Source organism: Entelurus aequoreus, linkage group LG13 (assembly GCF_033978785.1).
Source record: "Entelurus aequoreus isolate RoL-2023_Sb linkage group LG13, RoL_Eaeq_v1.1, whole genome shotgun sequence".
Classification (NCBI taxonomy): Eukaryota; Metazoa; Chordata; class Actinopteri; order Syngnathiformes; family Syngnathidae; genus Entelurus; species Entelurus aequoreus.
Window position 1 is genome coordinate 51,454,033 of NC_084743.1, and position 8,210 is coordinate 51,462,242.

Below are 8,210 nucleotides of genomic sequence, written 5' to 3' on the forward strand. Positions count from 1 at the left end.
TTGAAGGATTTCATATAGTGAAGTAATAAAATTTGGGGGAAAAAATCATTTTTATGGATTTAATTGTGGCAATTATTCAAAATAAAAAAATCTACACAAGGAAAGTAAGCATAATATCAACAGTTTAGCATGATATTTTGTATTCATAATTGAATGCTCTGTCTCGATAGTGACACGTTTGGGAGAGGAAAAATATTCTGAAAATACAAGTTGACAGTTCTTTTTCTAGAAATGTATACTTCACATATTGTTATATATGTATATGTGTATATATATATATATATATATATATATATATATATATATATATATATATATATATATATATATATATATATATATATATATATATTATACACACACACACACACACAAAGTTTTGAGAATACAACTTATGTTTTAAAATACTTCCAACCTTACTTTGAACTAATTCGGTAGAATGGCCCATATACATACAGTATATACACATAAATATATGTGTGTGTGTATGTATATATATATGTGTATATATATATATATATATATATATATATATATATATATATATATATATACATTTACATGTGTAAATACAAAAAATGTATATACATGTGTGTGTATATATATATATATACATATATATATGGCAGCACGGTGGCAGAGGGGTTAGTGCATCTGCCTCACAATACGAAGGTCCTGAGTAGTCGTGAGTTCAATCCCGGCCTCGGGATCTTTCTGTGTGGAGTTTGCATGTTCTCCCCGTGACTGCGTGGGTTCCCTCCGGGTACTCCGGCTTCCTCCCACCTCCAAAGACATGCACCTGGGGATAGGTTGATTGGCAACACTAAATTGGCCCTAGTGTGTGAATGTGAGTGTGAATGTTGTCTGTCTATCTGTGTTGGCCCTGCGATGAGGTGGCGACTTGTCCAGTGTGTACCCCGCCTTCCGCCCGATTGCAGCTGAGATAGGCTCCAGCGCCCCCCTGCGACCCCGAAGGGAATAAGCGGTAGAAAATGGATGGATGGATATATAGATATATATATATATATATATATATATATATATATATATATATATATATATATATATATATATATGCACCTGGGAATAGGTTGATTGGCAAGACTAAATCGACCCTAGTGTGTGAATGTGATGTGTTGGCCCTGTGATGAGGTGGCGACTTGTCCAGGGTGTATCCCGTCTTCTGCCCGAATACAGCTGGGATAGGCTCCAGCACACCCCGCTAGCCCGAAAGGAACAATCAGTAGAAAATGGATGGATGGATTGTTTTACTTGCTATATATTTTTTCTTAGTTACATACATTTTTTTAATGTTTTTTTTTTCCTTAGTTCTATTTATTTAATTGTTTTCTTACTCATTTTCGCTTCTTTCTTCAGTCAATTTTTTTTTTTATAACTTTTGCTGTCTTTGTTTTTCTTGGTTCCATTTTGTAATTGTTCTTTTTTTATTTATTATCGTATTTTTCTTAATTCTATATTTTTTTTGCTTCCATTAATTTTTGTATTTGTCTTTTTCCTTCATTATTTTTTTTTTTTTTTTATTTATTTTGGGTTTTGTTTGGATCCATTCTTTTTTTTTTGTATTCATTTTAACTACCGTTATTTTCTTAGTTCCTTTTATTGATTTTATTCTGCTTTTTAAAAAAAAAAAAAGTTTCCTAATTTAGTTGTTTTTTTTAGTTGTAGGTTTTATATATTTTATTGCTTTCTTTTTTCATTTCCTCTTCTTTTTAGGTCAATTTATTTGTTTTAATTTATCTTTGCAAGCCTGGCTCAGGGAGGAGGACGCCCCTGCCATGCAGAGTCCCCAGGGATTGTACCAACTAGTCCTTTCAACAAAAAAATTTGGTTCTACTTAATAGTTTTTTTTTAATCGTTTTTTTCTTAATTCCATTTATTTGGTATTTTTTTGTTATTTTAATATTCATTTTTGTATTTGTTTTTCTTCTTAGTTCCATTTACTTTTTATATGTTTTATTAATTTCTTAGTTGCTTTAATTATATCTTTTTATTGTTCTTTTATTAAGTTTTTCTCTTAGTGACAAGTATTTTCTTTTTTTTTTTAATCATGTTTTTCTAATTTCAATTATTTAAAAAAAGAAAGTTTTTATTCACAATTTTTTTTCTTAGTTCCATTCATGTTTTATCAACTTTTTTAGAATTACATATTGTTTTCCTAATTCCATTACCTTTTTATATTATATATTTTTTAAATTTGTTATTTTATTTTTTTCTTGGTTCCATTTAGCTGGACGTTGGTGCCAAAAACCAAACAACAGTCAAACAGTACATGGTCCTCTTAAAGTGACACACACGTCCACATATTGAGGGACACAACTATCACTCTTGTGTTTCGTGAGGCATCGACGCCTCAGTATCATTTGACCCATCACTGAGAATAACTTTTTCCCACAAGAAACCCAATTCAATCATTTCACATGCATGAAACAATATGAGCGGAGTGACACAAACGCCACCTTCGTTCTCTGCGAGGATTGTTTCTCACCTTCTTTATCAAAGTGCTGGCACTTGCAACAACGTGTGGGATTCTTTGTTTGGCATTTGCAAAACCAAACAATGCATTTGTAGAGAAAACAAACATCAGTGTTGTTTCCCACTGCACAAATAATCAAGTTAATTTGTTACATCATGGATTGTTTACTGAACACCACCTTTCAGTGATCATCATTTATTGACGGGCTTGTATTCCACGCCACAGTCTTAGCTCTGTGGGAACGAGGAATCACCTGCGTGTGAGTTATGTAACACAAAATAAGGCGCTAGAAGTGAGATAACATGCTTTCTAGTCATCAGAAGGAGCACAAACATCACAAGGACAATCACAAATGTTTATGTGCCGCAACAACTTCTCACTAGCTAGTTTTAAAAAAACTATGAAACTAATAAAAAGTATTGTATATATTATGTGTGTGTGTATGTATATATATATATATATATATATATATATATATATATATATATATATATATATATATATATATATATATATATATGTAAATATATATATATATATGTAAATATATATATATATATGTAAATATATATATATATATATACATATATATATATATATATATATATATATATATATATATATATATATATATATATATATATATATATACTGTATATACAAACCCCGTTTCCATATGAGTTGGGAAATTGTGTTAGATGTAAATATAAATAGAATACAATGATTTGCAAATCATTTTCAACCCATATTCAGTTGAATATGCTACAAAGACAACATATTTGATGTTCAAACTGATAAACTTTTTTTTTTTTTTGCAAATAATCATTAACTTTAGAATTTGATTCTAGCAACACGTGACAAAGAAGTTGGGAAAGGTGGCAATAAATACTGATAAAGTTGAGGAATGCTCATCAAACACTTATTTGGAACATCCCACAGGGGAACAGGCAAATTGGGAACAGGTGGGTGCCATGATTGGGTATAAAAGTAGATTCCATGAAATGCTCAGTCATTCACAAACAAGGATGGGGCGAGGTTCACCACTTTGTCAACAAATGCGTGAGCAAATTGTTGAACAGTTTAAGAAAAACCTTTCTCAACCAGCTATTGCAAGGAATTTAGGGATTTCACCATCTACGGTCCATAATATCATCAAAGAGTTCAGAGAATCTGGAGAAATCACTGCACGTAAGCAGCTAAGCCCGTGACCTTCGATCACTCAGGCTGTACTGCATCAACAAGCGAAATCAGTGTGTAAAGGATATCACCACATGGGCTCAGGAACACTTCAGAAACCCACTGTCAGTAACTATAGTTGGTCGCTACATCTGTAAGTGCAAGTTAAAACTCTCCTATGCAAGGCGAAAACCGTTTATCAACAACACCCAGAAACGCCGTCGGCTTCGCTGGGCCTGAGCTCATCTAAGATGGACTGATACAAAGTGGAAAAGTGTTCTGTGGTCTGACGAGTCCACATTTCAAATTGTTTTTGGAAACTGTGGACGTCGTGTCCTCCGGACCAAAGAGGAAAAGAACCATCCGGATTGTTATAGGTGCAAAGTTGAAAAGCCAGCATCTGTGATGGTATGGGGGTGTATTAGTGCCCAAGACATGGGTAACTTACACATCTCTGAAGGCACCATAAATGCTGAAAGGTACATGCAGGTTTTGGAGCAACATATGTTGCCATCCAAGCAACGTTACCATGGACGCCCCTGCTTATTTCAGCAAGACAATGCCAAGCCACGTGTTACATCAACATGGCTTCATAGTAAAAGAGTGCGGGTACTAGACTGGCCTGCTTGTATCCCAGACCTGTCTCCCATTGAAAATGTGTGGCGCATTATGAAGCCTAAAATACCACAACGGAGACCCCCGGACTGTTGAACAACTTAAGCTGTACATCAAGCAAGAATGGGAAAGAATTCCACCTGAGAAGCTTAAAAAATGTGTCTACTCAGTTCCCAAATGTTTACTGAGTGTTGTTAAAAGGAAAGGTCATGTAACACAGTGGTGAACATGCCCTTTCCCAACTACTTTGGCACGTGTTGCAGCCATGAAATTCTAAGTTAATTATTATTTGCAAAAAAAAATTAAGTTGATGAGTTTGAACATCAAATATCTTGTCTTTGTAGTGCATTCAATTGAATATGGGTTGAAAATGATTTGCAAATCATTGTATTCCGTTTATATTTACATCTAACACAATTTCCCAACTCATATGGAAACGGGGTTTGTATATATATATGTATATATATACTGTATATCCATCCATTTTCTACCGCTTATCCCTTTCGGGGCCGCGAGGGGTGCTGGAGCCTATCTCAGCTACAAGGCGTGGTACACCCTGGATAAGTCGCCACCTCATCGCAGGGCCAACACAGATAGACAGACAACATGTGCATGTCTTTGGAGGTGGGAGGAAGCCGGAGTACCCGGAGGGAACCCACGCAGTCACGGGGAGAACATGCAAACTCCACACAGAAAGATCCCGAGTGCAGGATCGAACCCAGGACCTTCGTATTGTGTGCTGCCCTATATATATATATATGACTTAAAAAAAGTGCTTAGAAGAACAATTTATATCACTCTGGCAACACTGTGACCCTCCCCTGCATCACATATGCTTATTTGTGTATCCTCCACGATTGTTTTTTTTTCTAGTTTTAATTGCAAGTTATGTGTTTGACTGAGTGACATTTTTGCTCTATATGGTCATAAAAAATATTGCTAACACAAAAAATGTAATAAAGGCTTTTGCACCGTACTGTACATGCATTTATGACACCAAGGTGCCACAACAAATCTTGGATAAAACCAGAGGATTTCTGGTTAGATAATCTTTACTGTCTTTTTTAAAGCTCCGGAGCTGCCCACACGGTGACTCACTTGTTTATAGGATTCCACCCACCCGCGGATCTGGAAGGAGAATCTTCCTGTCTAATGATGCAGGAAATGGTATTAAAAGAGGGGGAATTAATGGAGCTTTTTTCACAGCAAGATACACACATACACTATGCACATATGGTGTTTCCGGAAAATCTTCATAGTGCTTCACTTTTTGCACATTTTGTGTTACAGCCTTATTCCAAAATAGAATAATTTCCTTCCTATCAAAAATTGGCACTTACTATAGAGCGCACCCACTAAATTTGAGAAGAAATACATATTTTTCCATATCCATACAATAATCCACAAATATATACATTATATACACTACCGTTCAAAAGTTTGGGGTCACATTGAAATGTCCTTATTTTTGAAGGAAAAGTACTGTACTTTTCAATGAAGATAACTTTAAACTAGTCTTAACTTTAAAGAAATACACTCTATACATTGCTAATGTGGTAAATGACTATTCTAGCTGCAAATGTCTGGTTTTTGGTGCAATATCTACATAGGTGTATAGAGGCCCATTTCCAGCAACTATCACTCCAGTGTTCTAATGGTACAATGTGTTTGCTCATTGGCTCAGAAGGCTAATTGATGATTAGAAAACCCTTGTGCAATCATGTTCACACATCTGAAAACAGTTTAGCTCGTTACAGAAGCTACAAAACTGACCTTCCTTTGAGCAAATTGAGTTTCTGGAGCATCACATTTGTGGGGTCAATTAAACGCTCAAAATGGCCAGAAAAAGAGAACTTTCATCTGAAACTCGACAGTCTATTCTTGTTCTTAGAAATGAAGGCTATTCCACAAAATTGTTTGGGTGACCCCAAACTTTTGAATGGTAGTGTAAGTTGTGAAATTAGTTGTTTACACAGAAATTTTTGTGAACGTTAACCCTAATTGTTTCCAAATGGTGCCTGTAACACGGCTGATAAAACAAAACAGAAGTCAGCTGCTGAAGCTAGCTCTCTAATCACCTAAACAGACTCCATAACTCTCACGGTGACGTCTTTGTGAATTTACTGAGGAATTTGTGAAACTGAAACATTACAAAAATAATGCCATTGAAAGTTAATAATACTAACACAGACACTTACTGTTAGCATTTTGGCTAATGGTAACCACGCTAGGTTGATAACATTACAATCGCAAACACAAACTAGGCATGAAAACGTTCCTATCCAACATGACGGTTCAGTAAGTATGAATAGATTTTGTTATTTTGTAAAAATATAAACATTGCTAGGAGTGATGACTAAAGAAACCATATGGGTAAAAACACAATGGATGACTAGTAGACAGAACAGCACTTGCACTTCCAGTTCAAGTCACTTAACAGAAGGAAATACTGTAGACGTTCAACCCGCAAAACTCGTCCAAAAGATGGCGCCATAGTACAAACATTAACACACCTTTTCAGTGTCTCTGTCGGTGTTCTATGAAAACTGTTTGTTGAATACAAAACATTATGGCCGTCAGCAAAGAAAAATCCTTAAATTAGCCGCAACGTTTTATCAGCCGCAGAGTACAAAGTGCAGGGAAAAGGTAGCAGCTCATAGTCTGGAAAATTCAGTATTTTATAGTTCTGGACTTAAAAAAATATATCCTAACAGGCTCAGTAGTGATTTGAGGCGTGTTTTCTAACGAGTTTCAGCAAAATTTGGAACGTCCTATTTTAGCTGCAAAATGTGGACCAGCCTGCTGACGTCACCTGCAGTACTAGGGGTAATTTCATGTGTTTTGGTAGCATCTTCATCAAGAATCATATTTTCCTGCAGATTTTGAAGAAATAATCAAATATGTCTGCCAGATGCATTGTTGCAGGTTGTAGCAATACAGCTAAAGAAGAGGTCAGCCTGCACACATATTTCAAAATAGTGGCAATATGAAGAAAGTATGGAACTCTTCAGTTAAATTGACTCGCACACAATGGGACGGAGTGTATTGATTGTCTTTTATTAGTAGATTGCACAGTACAGTACATATTCCATACAATTGACCACTAAATGGTAACACCCGAATAAGTTTTTCAACTTGTTTAAGTCGGGGTTCACGTTAATCAATTCATAATAAATTGATTAACGTGTAATTTGCAACAATCATTTTAATGATTGTTACTTTAAAAAAGAAAGGTCTTGGTCAGCGTTTGGATTTTTTAAATTCAACAACATTTAAAAGACTTAAGCCAAATGTGATCCTGAACACCAGGAGCGCCCTTGAGGGGAGAAAGACTGAGTCTGAACCTGCGGGAAAACTAAAGAGCAGACCAGTGCTCAAAAACCCAAGAATAGAAGGTAAGCAGCGAGTATTATATTTTGTGTCCTCTTCTACTGATGTTTTCCTCAAGCTGCTTAAGGAAACACAGGCTATGGAGTGGTAATTGTTTTATAATTCTTTGCTCATTATGTTAACCATATGGCGAAGTTGGTAGAGTGGCCGTGCCAGCAATCGGAGGGTTGCTGGTTACTGGGGTTCAATCCCCACCTTCTACCATCCTAGTCACGTCCGTTGTGTCCTTGGGCAATACACTTCACCCTTGCTCCTGATGGGTGCTGGTAGCGCCTTGCATGGCAGCTCCCTCCATCAGTGTGTGAATGTGTGTGTGAATGAGTGAATGTGGAAATACTGTCAAAGCGCTTTGAGTACCTTGAAGGTAGAAAAGCGCTATACAAGTATGACCCATTTGTCATTTATCATTTATTTCTGAAGTAATCATTGAGCAGGGCAACAAAAACATGCAATTAAGTGATAAAAATAATATTTTTACATGCATTTAACCACACTATCTTTGCGGGAAAACGGTCTCCAGTTCTGTAGATCAGAT